The 18,198-nt window shown below is 39.1% G+C and overlaps 1 long non-coding RNA gene across 22 annotated transcripts in view; it reads right to left on the bottom strand.

The window, feature by feature from the left end:
- The window catches only part of LOC108892905 (uncharacterized), a 64,760-nt gene that overhangs the window by 2,805 nt on the left and 43,757 nt on the right, over positions 1 to 18,198 (bottom strand). For 21 of the 22 annotated variants that reach the window (XR_007808997.1, XR_007809008.1, XR_007809004.1 and 18 more), the window contains 4 exons: positions 3,324 to 3,407; positions 2,960 to 3,002; positions 2,280 to 2,476; positions 17 to 94 (listed from right to left, as the gene is read on the bottom strand). This is a non-coding gene — a long non-coding RNA (uncharacterized LOC108892905). Of the gene's footprint in view, positions 1 to 16; positions 95 to 2,279; positions 2,477 to 2,959; positions 3,003 to 3,323; positions 3,408 to 3,662; positions 3,773 to 18,198 lie in introns of all 22 variants that reach the window. The other variant, XR_007808996.1, reaches the window with a different exon arrangement.

The following is an 18,198-nucleotide window of genomic DNA, read 5'->3' as shown; positions in this document are numbered from 1 at the left end:
GTATATAAAGATGTACCTGTGACAGAGCCTCCAGGAGCACAAAGGTGAGTCAGAGGTTTACAGATGGTAGTGAACCTCAAGGAAGCACAGTAAGCTGTGTAGAGACAGTAGAAAACATATTTTGCAACATGACCAACTTGAATGTAAGAATAGACTACTCTATGACACTACTATATTAGACTAGATGATTACTAATGCAACTAGAAACAAATGAAACTGCAACTACAACTACTACTATAAATGCAAGTAGCATATGCAACAACTACTTGAACTAGAAACTGCAACAACTACTTGAACTAGAAACTGCAACAACTATAAATGCAACTAGAAACAACTACTTGAACTAGAAACAAATGAAACTGCAACAACTAGAAACAAATGAGACTACTACTATAAATGAAACTGCAACAACTATAAATGCAACTAGAAACAAATGAAACAACTAGAAACTGCAACAACTATAAATGCTACTAGAAACTGCAACAACTATAAATGCAACTAGAAACAAATGAAACTGCAACAACTAGAAACAAATGAGACTACTACTATAAATGCAACAACTACTTGAACTAGAAACTGCAACAACTATGAAACAACTAGAAACTGCAACAACTATAAATGCAACTAGAAACAACTATAAATGCAACTAGAAACTGCAACAACTATAAATGCAACAACTTGAACTAGAAACTGCAACAACTATAAATGCAACAACTTGAACTAGAAACTGCAACAACTATAAATGCAACAACTTGAACTAGAAACAAATGAAACTGCAACAACTACTTGAACTAGAAACTGCAACAACTATAAATGCAACTAGAAACAAATGAGACTACTACTATAAATGCAACAACTACTTGAACTAGAAACTGCAACAACTTGAACTAGAAACAAATGAAACTGCAACAACTATAAATGCTACTTGAACTAGAAACAACTACTACTATAAATGAAACTGCAACAACTATAAATGCAACTAGAAACAAATGAAACTGCAACAAATGAGACTACTACTATAAATGCAACAACTTGAACTAGAAACAAATGAAACTGCAACAACTACTTGAACTAGAAACTGCAACAACTATAAATGCAACTAGAAACTGCAACAACTATAAATGCAACTAGAAACAACTATAAATGCAACTAGAAACAAATGAAACAACTAGAAACTGCAACAACTATAAATGCAACAACTTGAACTAGAAACTGCAACAACTATAAATGCAACAACTTGAACTAGAAACTGCAACAACTATAAATGCAACAACTTGAACTAGAAACAAATGAAACTGCAACAACTACTTGAACTAGAAACTGCAACAACTATAAATGCAACTAGAAACAAATGAAACTGCAACAACTAGAAACAAATGAGACTACTACTATAAATGCAACAACTACTTGAACTAGAAACTGCAACAACTATAAATGCTACTTGAACTAGAAACAACTACTACTATAAATGAAACTGCAACAACTATAAATGCAACTAGAAACAAATGAAACTGCAACAACTAGAAACAAATGAAACAACTAGAAACTGCAACAACTATAAATGCAACAACTTGAACTAGAAACAAATGAAACTGCAACAACTACTTGAACTAGAAACTGCAACAACTATAAATGCAACTAGAAACAAATGAGACTACTACTATAAATGCAACAACTACTTGAACTAGAAACAACTACTACTATAAATGAAACTGCAACAACTATAAATGCAACTAGAAACAAATGAAACTGCAACAAATGAGACTACTACTATAAATGCAACAACTACTTGAACTAGAAACAAATGAAACTGCAACAACTATAAATGCAACTTGAACTAGAAACAACTACTACTATAAATGAAACTGCAACAACTATAAATGCAACAACAACTTGAACTAGAAACAAATGAAACTGCAACAACTATAAATGCAACTTGAACTAGAAACAACTACTACTATAAATGAAACTGCAACAACTATAAATGCAACAACAACTTGAACTAGAAACAAATGAAACTGCAACAACAACTTGAACTAGAAACAACTACTACTATAAATGAAACTGCAACAACTATAAATGCAACAACAACTTGAACTAGAAACAAATGAAACTGCAACAACTATAAATGCAACTTGAACTAGAAACAACTACTACTATAAATGAAACTGCAACAACTATAAATGCAACTAGAAACAAATGAAACTGCAACTACTTGAAGAAGAACTATACCTACTACTAGAAGTAGACAAAGTGCAAGAGCTCAAGCTTTGGCTTACATGCTTTGTGGACGCCTTTCCAAGCGCTCTTGTCTCCGTAGTGTAACGGGATAAGCGTCGACCGGCGGCGTTAGAGCTCGTACCTGCTGGTCGGGTCGGGTTCGCGTCCCGTTGCCGGGAGCAAGAGTGAAGACCTCTAGTGTGGGTGAGTGTGACCCGCCCTGGAGGGTCGGGAGGGGGGTTGGTCCTCCCCCGGCCTTTCCAGGACATGTATATAAGGGGTTATGAAACAGAAAGAAATGAACAGCTGAAATTTTACAACAAGACAAGAATGAATCATACATACAAGACGAGAACGAACGAGAAGACTAAACTAGAAACAAAACACCACACGAGACCGGAGAGAGACAACTATACTCTCTCAGACTACTATATGAAACTGACATGGCGAATTTTGAAGTTAAGCAGCAGATGCGAACGCTTTTGAAAGCTTTTAACTGCTAAAATATGCTCTATACGTCGTCACATACGGCAGACGCTCCTAAAATGGCGTCCACTGGCGAGTTCCGGCAGTAAAATTAACAGGAAACACCGGCTGAGGCCGGAGACCATAGATTTCAATAGTCTATCACGTCAATTGCCAAATCCGCTGTTAATTCCTACACAAGTAAAGTCATCTACTTGATGACAGTTCAAACAAGCATATTGTTGGACATTGGACACAAGACATGAAAACCCACCTTCACAAGACAGCTAATTGTCTGAAAGACAAGGACACTCCACCTAGACGAAGGAAAGGAAAAGAGCATTTCAATATGCCTGTTTTTGTGATGACATTGTTAAACATTGTTACAGGGGGGGCGTTTCCAGAAGATGTACATGAAACAGAAAGAATGAAGAAATGACCATCTGAAATTTTATTAAAAAATAATCTTAATTTCATAACTGACAACAATGCAATGCAGTCTTGTGAGTCTTGTCACATACAGCAGCACCAGATTCCTGTAAAGATTGGACAAGACTACGAGGGAAAGGGAAAAACCTTCGCAAAGATCGGTGTTGGGTTCCTTTGTCTCTCCTATATAATATAAGTAATAATTGTACCACAATCTCATCTTGTACATCACATCTGTGTATGTTTTGATCAGATGGTCTTCTGTCTCTGGTTTGGAGTTGTCCTGTGGAATCCTGTGGAGAAAAACACAACAAACATTAATATAAATATAAAGATGTGAAAAGTAAACCAAACCAAAACCAAAAATACACCTGAGCCCAACCACTGTATCTGTATCATGTCTACAATTAGCTGTTTAAAGTGAAGTGATTTTAAACTCTTTCTAAACTTTGAAACAAACATCTATCATCTCACTGACTTTAATGACACACATGAAATGTCAGTATTTGGCAAATAATGTGTACAAGCTAGACTGTCGGTCCACTCACACCCTGTGGCTTCCTGCTGTTTTAGACACACACAGACACACACAGAGGCAGCTTGTCAGTATCACTTGTCGGCTTGTAGCTTGTCGGCCCATTCATTCATCCAACTCCACCTGGGAAAGAGACGGACACGTGTGTGTTTACTCTAGATCCTATTCCTTCAGGCAAACACACACACACATCACTATTATACTGGCTGAGATAGCTGAACAAATACATACAATACATACACATGTATGCAGCAGAACAGCAGCACCTAAACAAACAGGCCCAGAGATGGTAGCAGCACACACACGTACATCAACATGAGTTTAGTTTCAATACAGATTTATGATTTTTTCTATATGTGTAAACAGGGAGCAGAGGAGGGATGATGAAGTGGGAGGCTGGTGGATGGCTCTGGATGCTGTTTGTTTACAACACACCTAAATGGTGTCAGCAGTTTCCTGCTGGCGCCCATTGTTCCACTGACACAGATAGAGAGAGAGAGCGCGAGCATAGAAGGCAACAGAAAGAATGAAAAGGCCAAACTGTAAATATCTAAGAAGAGTTTCTGTTTGTGAAGTCACCTTTTTAGGTGTACCTAATAAACTGGTCACTGAGTGTAAGTCTCATGTTATCTCCATCTCCTCACAGTGCTCATTAAAGTACCTTATTATCTTGTGTACACATGTGCACACTCCTGGCTAATGACGAGCCCTCCACCCGACCTGCTGACCCTCATCAGAGCAACAAAGAGGCAGATAACAGCGGCAGGACAATAAGATGGAGAGGTTGCTTCGGGTGACGAGATAAAAGCAGTGACACGGTGGCGATGGAGGGATCAAGAGCACGACAGGAGGGTGGAGGGGAGGGGGAGGGGAGGGGGGTGTGATGGCACTAAACTCAGCTGACTATCCAGGTTGAAAGTGAAACACTAAGGAGAGTTTAGACATTAAAGGTACTGACTTGTGTGCTACATGTAAACACTAGATGGACCTTCATTTCATGCATGTTTGAGTTTTCACGTGACGTGTTCCCTCAGATGCCATACTAACTAACTAGATCATCCCTCCTCTCCTCCTCTCCTCTCCTCCTCCTCAGGTATTCAGGTTGGCTGGGAGTCTGCAGGGTGAGGACTGCAGTGCGTCAGTCAGTCGAACTGGACAGATGATCAGGATAAGAGCAAGAAGGAGCCATGTCCGTCATTCTGTCTTTCTCCAGCATGAACAACATACATTATCATCTCATCACTGTGCTGTCAGCAGTCTATTCCTTCTGGGCCACACACACACACACAGCTCTATGTAGTAGCACATACGGTCACTCTGCACTGATAAGATGTCCATTACGCTTCTTTCAGTCTGACAGACAACATAAGTGTGTTTTCAGGAGGGAAATCATACACACAGTCACTGCTTCAGCTGCTCTGTTGTTACATATCTGAGCTGGACAAACTACATGGAGCTGTTATATTTGCATCTTATTTCATGAGGTGTTCATGAGGTGCCTGTTGCTGTAGCTGTTCAGGACCTCAAACATGTCTTCCTGTCACAGACACTACCCTCCATGTCTGTCTCCCTCCTCTGTCTCTCACAGGGTCCTCTGGAGAGTCTGCTGAGCCTGGAAGTCAAGAGAAGCCACAGCCGACACCCTGCCCTGTAATCCTGTCCACATTCAATAAACTGTTAACACCTTACTCACTGGTCTGATCCTTACTCATGAAGAGCACAAAGCTAAAACTTCTGTAGTAGTATCAAAATAACATGTTGAATATAGACACAAAACACAGTTTCTATTATGACTTCATAATAATTATACTTCCTGCCAAGTCACTATTTATTTAGCATCCACAATCTCACCCTAACTGCACATCAGTAAGAGTCGAGATACTCAGTTTATAATCACTTAAACAAATCAGCAAATCTTTAAAACAGATGCCAACAGAAAATATTTATCTTTTTTTTTGCTTGAAATATGAGTTTTGCTCATTATCAAAATAGCTGCTAATTATTTATCACCTCTTGTAAGTGAAAGTGACATTAAATTTAAAATTTCCCATAAAAACACAAAAACACATTTCAGTTTTTTTTCAAGCAAAAATGACAAACATTTGCTGGTCCCAGCTTCTCAAATGTAAGGATTATAGTTTATAGCAAACATTACTCAAACAGAAGTAAATGGTGCATTTGTTAGGGACTGTTTCCAGCTGTGGATTAATACGTATTTCATGCCCTAAGTCATGTTAGTAGACTGTATTCAATTTTCAGACAATAGGAAAAATCTAAAACATCACGAGTTGAACTGACTTCAGTAGAAGTTCTATCTTGTTAATCAGACAAAACATGCAGAAATTTCTCTCTCATCCAAATACCACTCAGAGCTGTCCTCATTCAAAGGATATCTGGTTATTAACTGCTGATGTACAGTGCAGATGGAGGTACTGACACTTCACCTCATCCACGCTGCGTGCACACATTCAGCTGCATTGATTGGAAACTTTTCTTCACTGAGGGGAAAAAATCTCCTATTGTGGCAGAGTGTATCGGCACAGTGAGAGAAACAATAACCCTGACCTTGGTTTTAAACATTATGGTTTTCTTTCTGTACAGCATCTGTAGCTCAAGTGTTTATCTCATTGAAAGCTTGTTAGACACACACACTGACTACAGAAGAAAGATATAGAACAGCTTTTCTAGTTATGATGTTTAGTTGTACCTGATGAATTTTCGTATCAAACACTCCACACCAAAACGATTCATGTGAGGCTAACTTTTATTTTTCTGCAGTAAATAAAGGAAGAAGTTAAGTCACAAGTTACAAGTCACCTAGTCCAGACTTCTGTTTTAGTCTTTAGGACACATTACACACACTCATCTCAAAGACAGAGTGTAGAGCTCAGACATCTCAACAGGTGCTGCTAAATCAGAAAACATTATTTTAACAGGGCTAATATTCATAGATAACCTCTGTGAGACCCATGATGTACATAGTGTGAGCGAGACACACACAACACTCTCTCACACAAAGGCTTCATTCAGAACCTCTCTATCTACTTCTTCTCCTTCTCCTTCTCCTTCTCCCCGTCTCTTCCTCTATCCTCTTGTCACACCCAAGGTCTCGGAGAACAATAGCAAATAGCAGATTAGCAGTCGCCTACTCATGATGTGATGTGACTCGGTATACACACAAACACACACACACAGAGGCTGCTACAAGGCCACTTGCCTAGACCTCACAGAGTTAATTAAGGTGACACAATTATTACTGTGAGCTGTCACACACACTTGTGTGACCATATGTAGCATACGAGACACATACAAACACCTACGCGAACATTATGTAGCATGCAACACACACGCATAATCTCTCTATCCTCTGTATGTTGACTGGTGTAAAGATGTGTTGTGTCACATCACAGCTAACATCGGTGGTTATTCTATAAAATCATATAAAATTAATCCATGAAATATCAAAAAAAACTAAATTATGTGCCCATGTTCATTAATGGTATTATACTGATATCAACAATCAATCCAATCACATTCAGTATTTACAGTTTGAGCGTTTTCCGTTGTGATTAAATATATTTTCCTGTAGGCAGAGGAGCAGAGAGGTAGTCTATATTAAAGCTTACAAACTCATTTTAGATTGATCAGCTATCAGTCAATCACCTCATAACTAAACAAATAAAACTACCACCAAGGGAAAAGAAAAAACACACACACACTTATGTACCCTTCACATGTGTTAGAGGAGTTTTAGCTACAAATACTTCGTTATAACTCACCACATTTGTCACTCAACTGGTCACTGTGAGTCTCTACAGCTTCAACCTACTCCCTTTATGTTTTGTTATAAACTTATCTTCCTCTGGTTCTTAAAGGACAGGAGTGTGTTATACTTGTTGACTCACTTTGCCTTTGTTTGAAAGTTACCGTTTAAGATGTTTTCTCCAGAGGCACAGCACCATAAGGGTTCAGTATAATAATGGATACAGGTTTAAATCACAGTTAAAAGTCACTTCTTTGACTCCATGTCCAGACTTTGATTTATCTTCTTCTGGAGGATGTCACTATTCCCCTGATAGGTTCTTTTCTGATGTTTCTTTAACATCAGAAAAGAGGAAAATGCCAATTTCCCAGAGGGCAAGGTGACATCTTCTTCTTTTGTTGAAGAAGAAGAACAACAATCCAAAACCAAACAATTTACAGTTATATAAAATAGAAAAAAGAATAATTCTCATATTTGAGAAGCTAGAATCATCATTTTCTCTTGATAGATTACTTAAGTGATAAACTGAGCCTCAAAATAGTCGCCAATTCATTTTCAATCAGTGCTGTTTATGTCTGACATGATATAATGGATCTGTATTGTGGGAAGCACTTAACGACAACTGATCTTACTGAGACATTTGATTAGATACAGGTAGAAGTTTAGCGGTTTAAAGTAGTTACAAGTGTTATCACTGTGTCTCAGTGGAGAGACCTAAACACTGTGCCAGATGCTGCTCCACCTCAACAGGAATGAACAAAGTCATTGAACACCTCCCTCAGCTCGTTTGACCTCCTGCCTCCTCCTCTCTGCAACATTCCTGTTGTAGCTCACACATAGGTTCACTTATCAAACAGAAAAGTAAAGTCTGACAGTCCTGTCATGGTGGATGTGTACAGCACAACAGAAAGAAGTGATGGTATTAGTCAGCCAACAACCTTTCCTCTCTCTCTCTCTCTCTCTCACACAGATACACACATAAACATACACTCATATGAAATCTCCAAGCGACAAAGAGGCTGAGAGAAGCCGATGGTTATCAGCCGCTGTAGGAAATTAAAGGGATGGTCCAGCGCTAATATGCAGATATGCAGATTGGTGATAGAGGCCTCTGTCACTGTCTCTCAAACATGTACACACACACATAAACACACAAACATCTAGAAGGAGGTACAACATGTGACTGTAGTGTGTGTGTGATTGTGTGGCAGCCAGGGGATGAGCAGGTTGATTAATCTCTGTGACATGAATACCAAATCAGAGGCTAAAAGTGTGTGTGTGTGTGTGTGAGTAAATGCAGACAGTGATGATTGAAGCTGTGATGATGATGGTGGTAGGTGTGTGTGTGTGTGTGTGTGTTGTTTTCTGACTTCACAGTCCCAACAGAAAAATGGTGAAGGCGTGATATTATTCTACTGATACCACAAGTAAAACTGTGTCCAGACTGTGTTGTACAGTGGAGAAAGTACGTTTTTACTATCACATTAACAGCTGTTTACTTAAGGTTTTAAGCCATCGTTGCATTTACAAGACAAGAGGTTAGAAAATGTCCTCTGGGCTGCGTCTTCTTCTTTAGTGACTCTTTAGCTGAATGGCAACCAATCTGGCCAGAAGTCACACTGACAGTATTAGTACAATGTAGTCTAATAGTCACACAAGAAGAGAAGGATCATAAAGGCAGCAAATGGTTCCAATTATGAAGGAAAATCTATTTTAAAGTTTGCTAGCTACTGGTCATACAAGAAATAAGGCTGCAGCAGTAAAACCCCTGAATATACTATACTATACATGCTTTTCATATGTAACAGAATGCAGTATTTCAGAAGTTAAGGAGTCTTGCTTTTAATTTGGCGACACAGGTCAGGTGTAGCTCTAAACATGCTGTATTTTGTTTCTTTGGAAAGGATGCACCTATAATAACCACTGTAGGAATGACATGAATACAACACATTCTGAATCCTGCACATGGCACTGAACTGAGGTTTAGAGCACCAAAGACCAGGTCCAGCAGGGTTCAGATAATTTCATCTCTCATGTCATCAAACTGTTAAATGCTCATGATGAGTCAGCTGATGATGAGTTGTCCACATAACCACATTTTTATGTGTATTTCCAAAAAAAAAAAAAAAAAAAAAACATTCTAGTGATTCTTTTCTTGCTCTTTCCTGTCATTTGTGTGAACGTAGCCCAACACAAACAGAAAATACCACATATTCCCTCATGTGCACCACTTCTCCTCACTAAGCCTCACATTATACACACTCTGTGTGCAGCAGGACAACACACTCCCAGTCGAACAGCGCTGACAAAAAAACTGATGGAATCTCAGCTTCCATGTTTGCGATTTTGTTGGCACAGAAAGTTAATCAGTGACAGGAGTTTTAGTGGAGCTGAGCCAACAAAGAGTCAGTGAGAGAAAGTGAAGTTTGTGCTTCTGAATAGTAAAAAGACTGCACTCCATTTATTTGTTCTCGCTTATAAAGTTTAACCTGATGCCTCCTAAAAAATGTTATTTATTTGCAAATAAAGCTGTGTTTGATATTTGTCCCTTGTTGGCATCCATAGCTCTCTGCAACTTCTGAACTTCACCATTATGTTGCTGCTGTATTTCAGAGATTTTTCAGCGCTGCGACAAGAACTTTACTGACAGCAGAGAACACAAAGACGACAGGACGTATGCAAACTGTATGTAACAGAGGCAATTCAAATGTCAAAAATGAAGGAACAGCAAACACATTAACACACAAAAGGAAGATGAAACCCCCTCTTGACACGGCTTGTCTTTACCACACGAGTCTCCATATGTTTCTTTAACACAACTCCAAAAGCAGAAAGCGTAAAGCAACATGAGCAACACATTTAGACAGAGAGCGCTGTAAAGAGTGAGAAAACGTGAGTGAAAATGATTCAGAGGAGCTGCGATAAGTTGAAAAGAAAGCGAGTCCGGGCCACAATGTTGTTATTACAGATTGATATACTTTTTAGGTCCCTTTTATTCAAACAGCTCACCTCTCAAAATCAGATGCTCAGAGCTCTTTTGATGACTACTTTGAGCTGAATGTGTGTTATTACAGGTATTACATGAAATTGCCCATGTTAGGTGAAGGGGATTATGGTGCTTTTGGGTCAATACTTCCTCTGAGCTGTTTGGCTGCTGGAGCTGAGGAGCGATTAGGCCTTTGTCTGTCAATCTGACTTCATAGAGGCGGTTATCACACACACTCGTGCAGAAACCGCAGTGATTACGGCCTTAGGTATATCAGGCCCATTCAGTGTGCTGAGAGGTGTCAGATCTAGTGGTGTTAGGGCTGTCTCTCCCACGCACGCACACACACACACACACACACACACACACACACACACACACACACTGAATGGGAGTTTGTTGGCTGGAGGAAGGGTGACAGGTGAAAGACAGAAAATGCAGAATGGAGCTGAAATGATGACTGGATAAAAAAGATCAGTTTACTACAGAAGGTCCTGTTTCATCCAGACGCCTCTGAATGGACATTTCTGAGAACATTTCTTGTCAAAATTTTTAAAAAATTACTCTAAAATCAAAATTACTCTAAATTTAAGCAATGTAAAAAGCTAAATCCTGAGACGTTAGCAGACATTAGTATAAGTATTAAAAGAAAAAGATTAAAGTTGAGAAGACTGACAGACAGCCTCTGTGTTGCATTTTACAATTTACAATTTAAAATCATCTCTGTTGCTTCATGGTACAACATACATTCACATAATGGGCCCCTGGGTGATTAATCTGAAAGGGCTGCATTATAAAACTATTTGTTAGGGGTACTGTGTGTTTACCAGAACTTCTTGATGTTTATTTCTCATCATATTACTAACCTTGGCTCTGTTAAATAATCTTAAAGCAGTTTAGTTGCAGCTGGGGAACTTGGGAGAAATATAATGAAAGAAAAAAAAACACAAAAGCAGCAGAGGCCAAGATAACCTTACATTTGGTCTCTACTGTGGCTCTTAAAACATTGGATCCTTTCATTAAAGCCCTGCTGCCAGATAAACAACCACATCGCAGACTGTCATTGAAAAGCCACTGAAGATATTGTACGACATGTTTTTTCACAGACTGAACTGTTCTCCTCTAGACTGGTAAACTAAAACTTAATAATAATAATAATAATAAAGTGTTCCTATTTCAGACAGCTGATCTTATCACTCAATAAAACAATCATGACTTTAAGATTTGACGTTTCTTGGATTGGACTGAGTTTAATATACTAATTAAAAATATACATGTGCTATTCAATTGTCAGTAACAGAAGCTTTCTGATAATCTCTTTACAGGGACCCAAACACACTCTGATGATATACAAATTATAAGACCAGTGGGAAAATGCCTTCAGAAAGTTTTTAGTTATTCATGTGTATTTCTCATCTTCCTTTTTACATGTTCTCATGTTTCTTATCGAGCATGATTTGGGTGATTTGAATTTAGGATTAATAACATACTCTATCTAATTATTAATTACAATTATAATTGAAATATCATAGTGGCTACTAGCTTTATCTACAATGGTCTCAGACAATTTTTCACAAAGGTATGAGGTTTAATGTGATAATGAAGTGTTGCTGTTTTGAAATACAACAGCAGCTTCTTATTTTTCATTTGGGGTTGATTCCATTAATGGACTTTTTGTGAGTCTCTCTCGTATTAATCCAGCACCAGCTACAGCAGAGTGATGTTATTAGGGGGCCTAGTCAGGCTCACAGTAGGGGCTGAGCTGACTGGGTATGGTGATTTCCACTTTACTTTTGTGTGGGTTAATGAAAAAAAAAAACCTGAAAAACCCTGAGCCTAATGGGATTTGGTGATAAGAAATTACCAGTGCCGGGTCCTTCTCTTTTGTCTCTAGCTGGGAGTTCAATGGCTGAGCCAATAAGAGGGAGCTCAGGGCCTCGGTTACCGTAGAGACGAGAGAACACAGGCCACGGCGTCGCCATGGTAAACAGGGGAGCCATTCAAAGTTCTTTTGACACACACACACACACACACAGTACTGTACATACACGAGTGTAGCCTCTGTCCAGAGCTCTTTTTGCTCACAAAACAATTGCAATTCAAACTGAACAGTTTTATTCAGTGACTAATGCAGCAAATAGATAAAGAGGTAATAACTGTGTGAAAATGACGGGAGAGAATTCCTCACAACGCTCCAGGACAGAGGAAAATAAATGTCATACTCTGCACAGCACATATATATAAAATTCATGATTCATTAGTAGAAATAAAGGAGCGAGCTTCCACCAAACTCTATTCATTTTTTGGTCATTTTTAAACCTGTGTTTAGCTACAGATAGGCACTGATGGTGTATCTATATTCAGATGCCTTATGAATCATATTTCAATCAATCAGAGATTGATGCTCTATAAACATGGATTCAGTATTGTTTCAAGGTATCACAGTGTATAAGATTCATTAGGAGATAGAGGAAATAAAGACTTGTACCAAAGTCTGTTCATTTTTTGGTGATTTTTCACCTGTAACATACAGTAAGAGCTGAGAAACACATGTTCTTTCAGTTGGGTGTTGTAGGAGCAATTTTTAGGAAATGAAAATTACACAAAAAGTGATGGAACAGTTAATCATGAGCTACACTGATGCACGATGGTGTATCCATATTTAGAGGCTTTTTTAATCACATTACAATCAAAGTAGGATGCCAGACTCCACATGAGATTGGTGATTGGCAGTTTCAGGATTTGGAAAACATTCCATGCACCTGTATTCTTTCTATGTGCACATGCAGCTTTTATTTTTCAGAAAACTGACATAGCCTGTTAAAGCCTATTTAAAAAACATTGCTGTATTCCAAACTGTCAGAGCATTGTGTTTTCACTCGTACAGTGTATTTCATCGCTGTGAGACATTAGGCTCTGATTTCTGTGGTGGTTGCAGCCTGTGTTTTTCTTTTTAACTCGGAGGCCACAGAGCTGAGCTGAATAACACAATGACAACAATAGGAGAGAGCGTACCCCGAGCAAATGGGCGAGTGAGCAAGAGAAAGAAACAGACAGTCATAGAGAGAGAGAAATGCTCCTTGGCTTGCCTGCTCCTGCAGTGCGTCAGCTCCATGGCAGAGTGGAAAACAAGCAAATTACAGAGCACTGCCACAAAGACAGTGGCCTTGTCATCTCAACCTGCCAGTAAGGATTTCCTAAATTACCAGTAGTGCACTGGAAGGGCTGCCCTATAGCTTATCTGCCACTCTAGCAAAGAGGCAGAGACAGCACTCTGTGCATGAAGGTTAGACCACAACAGGACACTGAGCCAATATCAGGTTTTCTTTAAGAAGCAGATACCATTCAGCAGGGTCCAGCTCTGACAGGATGGAGTCAGACTCCACTGTCAGGTGGAGGGACGCGACCAAGTACATTCATTCAAGTGATGCACTTAGGTACAGGTTTAAACTACATGAATTGTAACTGTAGTGGCTCCATTTTATACTCCTTTATACCTGATTTACACTACTGTGTATGCTGTGTAAAAGCTCCCCAGCTCAGTACAGAACAGCCAGAGACACTGTGTGTATCATTGCCCATCTTAAAAAGCAAGCATGCCTACACAAGACTTTTGTTCCCTGACTTTAGCCTTGAAGCCTGACCCCAGACAACATACAGTATCCTCATACAACAGCACCGAAACCACTGAGAAGCCACAGTTATCGAGACACCACTGCAATACTGTCTACATGTATTTGACAGCAGCTATAGCTACAGTAGTGAATGGTGCATGTTTACACACTAAATTAAACCACCCTATAAAATAGTGAAAAATTAGCTGCATAATCCAGTAATACTGTTTACTGTAACACTTTAAATACACTTTGATGATAATAATTTGTATTTAAATGTTAAGTGCAGGACTGTTACTTGTTCTGGAGTAGTTTTACACTGTATTTACTACTTTTATTTAAGTCAAAAAATCTGAATACTTCTTTCACCAGTGCATTACTTCTTTATATTGATCAGTATTTGCTACATTAAGATCAAATTTCAAGACTTTATTTGGTTTAGCTGACAACACTCTCAGGCTGTATGTCAGGTTACTCTACTAGGATGTTATCCACAGTGCAGTTATATATGTTTATTCATATTTAAAGTGTGAAACTACAGCAAAATATAAACTTAAACTTGTGAGATATAGTGCAGCCTATATTTTTCTAAATGCACAGATTTTTAGTTGTAAAACGTCTCTTCCTAAACTGAACTGGTGCAACAAGGGTCCTCTGTGCAGTAGCTGGCAAATATAAATACCAGAGTTTCATCACTGCTCAATCATCTTCTTGATGATGAGAAATCAGATATATTATCATCATTTCTTTTCCTTCTGCCATGCTGTGCAACCCTCTCTGTGGTCATGTGGGAAGTTATCTGTTTGTACCATCGCAACAAAGCTTTAAATCAGTTTCAGAAGTGTTTGTAGCACAATGAGTTAGCAGCATGTTCCAACTTTTAAACTGACAACATTTCTATGAACCACACGGGTGAATAATGACTCTAATTTCCTGTATCATTGTGTGACGGCCGGTTGATTTAACAGCAAACAACCGAGGAGAGAGAATCGGACAAACGCCTGAATTTATGTCACTGAACAATAATTATTAAAAACTGAATATTGTTACTGTTGCAGCATCAGAGAGAGAGTGAATGCTGGTAATTTCTCATTGTAGGAAAAATGACGAGACGTGAATGGGCCTTGTAAATGTAATGATCGCACACACACACACACACACACACACACACACACACACACACACACACACACACACATACAGCCCTACAGTAGTGACATTTAAATGGAACATTTGAAGATAAAAGGCCTGCTGACATCAAATGGATCCTTGTTATCATAATAGCAAACAACTAACAAGAAATGAAGCTGCATAAAAAGACATGCCTCATATTTGTCTCCGTGAATACAATAACTAAGCAAACAAATATTGTTAACAAACAGCGATCTAAACTGTCTATTCACATGAACACATTATGCGGATGTTTGCCAATTTATGCTTCACCAATAGCTGAAGGAAATTAGTGTGCATTACAACCAGCTCTGCAGAAATTTTCAATTAATTTCTTTAAACAAGCATGACAAAACATGGTGCTGGTATTATGAAGCATGAATTTTGTCAGCAAACAAAGTCCAGATTTGTAAAGGAGATTTATGAAGCTTCATATTTTGTTTAGAACGAGACACAAATTAACCAAAACATCATGAATGGCCCTTTGCAACTGTTTAATTAACACTTACAAGGCCTTTATGGGAACTTCCATTCATATACTTTTTACACACCATTAATGGATCCTCCTTTAGTTCAGTTTTTTGTTTGAGAGGGAAATTAAATCATGAAGAAGACTTGTTTCATTATCTACATCAAATATCCACAAAATAACAAACAGAAAATTGAGTACAAATTATACCTAGGATCATAAGTTTACATTTTCAAGTCTCCCATTTGACATAATTTGAGTTACTTTTTTAAATGGTGTGGTAGTTAATTACTATTTTCATCTATTAAGGTTAGTTACACACTAGTTCTGATCTGGTGGGCGCGAGGTCCCTCAGTCTATGATGGTGGTCTTCAAAATACTCATGGTCTCTGTTGTAACAAATACAGTGAGATGTACCTGTACAGCCTCTGACCACTAAACTGTTGCAGTTCAAATACAACACCAGCCTGACTAACTCTGACCCGCCGTGACTCTGCATGGATAAGCAGATATAGATAATAAATGACTTTCTTTGTTCTCATTCATATGCAGTGATTCATTTCTGCTGATGTGTTGCAAGATCTGCACAAAAACAGAGGCAATGCTGCGTTTCAAAATTATGAACCTAACCTTCAGCCAAACCTGTCTGCCCAGAAACAAATATGTTTTGACTCTTGACTTCCTGAAAAGTAAGTGTACAGCGTGTTTAAACCACTGCAGATACATCAGTGATCAATTACCAAAGGATACTGAGGTAAGGTGGTTCTGAGGGGAAATCTCACAACTAAATTCTGTGACACAACAACAGCTTTTTGGGTTTATTTTTGCTCCAGCCATCAGTGCTGACATCAGATTGAGAGAGGCCTTTAGAAAACCAGGGGGAGGATGACAACGGAGAAACACACACGTCCTGTAGTGGCTCGTAATTTTGCGCATAAATATTGAGTTCATCACGACCAATTTTTAATCACAAGAGCGATAAATTAGATCTTCCATTAGATCAAAATCAAAAGTTTCCTCATACGCTCATACACAACAGAAACTTTTCATGTTCTGTCTCTATCCCAGCTTTCCTTTCATCTTCCTCCTCAGCCTCATCACCTTCCTTTTTCCATTCCCGTCTCCTCCTCGTCTCACGCCCTCTTTTCTTCCTCTCCTTCCTCCTCTCCTCCGCTCTCGGAGGGTCTAGCTGTAATAGGCAGGTAATTTCCCCCCTATTACAAGACAGTACATTAGTCTCTGCCTGCACTATTTACACAAGTTAGCAGTCCAACCAAGCCATTTACAGAGGATCATTATAGCATGTGGTGTCCCAATACGCTTGGGAATTCTGAGATGAAATGATGGCTTGAATGCATTATCCTGTGTGTGTGTGTGTGAGAGAGAGAGAGAGAGAGAGAGAAAGAAAGAGATCAAGGCAAGATCTCACAATAGATCCTTTTAAAAGCCCAGCTCAAGATATATGATACTATTAAGATTTTTTGAGTACCAATTACACCACCACTACCTTAAGTGGCATTCCAGCCATTCAATTTTGATGCATTATGAAGATGGCTTCATATATTATACCAGGATCTTCTTTAAGATGTTCGGCAGCTGATGACGAGCCCTCAAAGTGCTGCAGGCAATTTGACAAAATTATGAATCCTCCTGCATTTGGCTGCTGCCCCCGTTTTCTGGTGGAGTGATATCATCTTAAATGAGTGCATTCCCCCCTTCCCACCTGACACGATCTTTACACCATTTACTGCTAACAATATAATATCCAGCTATCTGGCATGATATGGGATGACATCTGGCTAACATGGTGTCCCGGGATGTAAAGTGCTGGTCTGGTACGCATCGAGCCAAACCTGTCAATTCTCCTGTTTTCTTCATTTTATTACTGCATATAGGTGACAGTATATGCTCCAACAACCCCCCCACTCCCTTCCCCCCCCAAAAAAAACATCTTGAGCAGAAGGCAAATCTGTCAGATTAGAGCTGCATTGTTCACACGTCATACCGCCTTTTCAAGGCAACCAGGCAAACCAAAACTCACTCGGCTGCAGTTGTCTGCTTGCTGTCACCTGTCAGTCACTGTCACGTCAGCCATGATGTTAAAGGCAGATAATGGTTTTCAGCAGAGAAGGAGAAAATCTACTTCCAGCTCAAGTTACTTACAACCCTGCTCTCTTGTCACCTTAAAATACTGACAAAAATCACACAAGAAAACCAAAAAAATCTTCAGTTCTGCTAACTAATGTGGTTGTAGACAAACCAACTACGCCACCTTGTCACTCTGTGATCATGAGTGTGTAAGCTGGCATACTGCGTCTGTGTGATCCTCTGATGGTAAATGCCCTCCCTTAATAATGACTTCTCTGAGGGGTTCCCTGTCTTAAAGAGGTGGGATAGACCCGACACACACATGCACACGGCCTCACACACTGAATGGTCTCCCATGGCAGTATCAGTAGGACATTGTCAGGCCAAACAAAAGGCCTTATCTTCCTTTCCCCTTTCAGTCTGGGTGATTGGCCAAGAGAAATGAGGAGAAAAGGCCAT

The sequence above is a fragment of the Lates calcarifer genome, linkage group LG7_2, assembly GCF_001640805.2.
Source record: "Lates calcarifer isolate ASB-BC8 linkage group LG7_2, TLL_Latcal_v3, whole genome shotgun sequence".
NCBI classification, from domain to species: Eukaryota; Metazoa; Chordata; class Actinopteri; family Centropomidae; genus Lates; species Lates calcarifer.
Note: the sequence above shows the minus strand (reverse complement) of the source record. Positions and strands in the feature narration are given on the sequence as shown.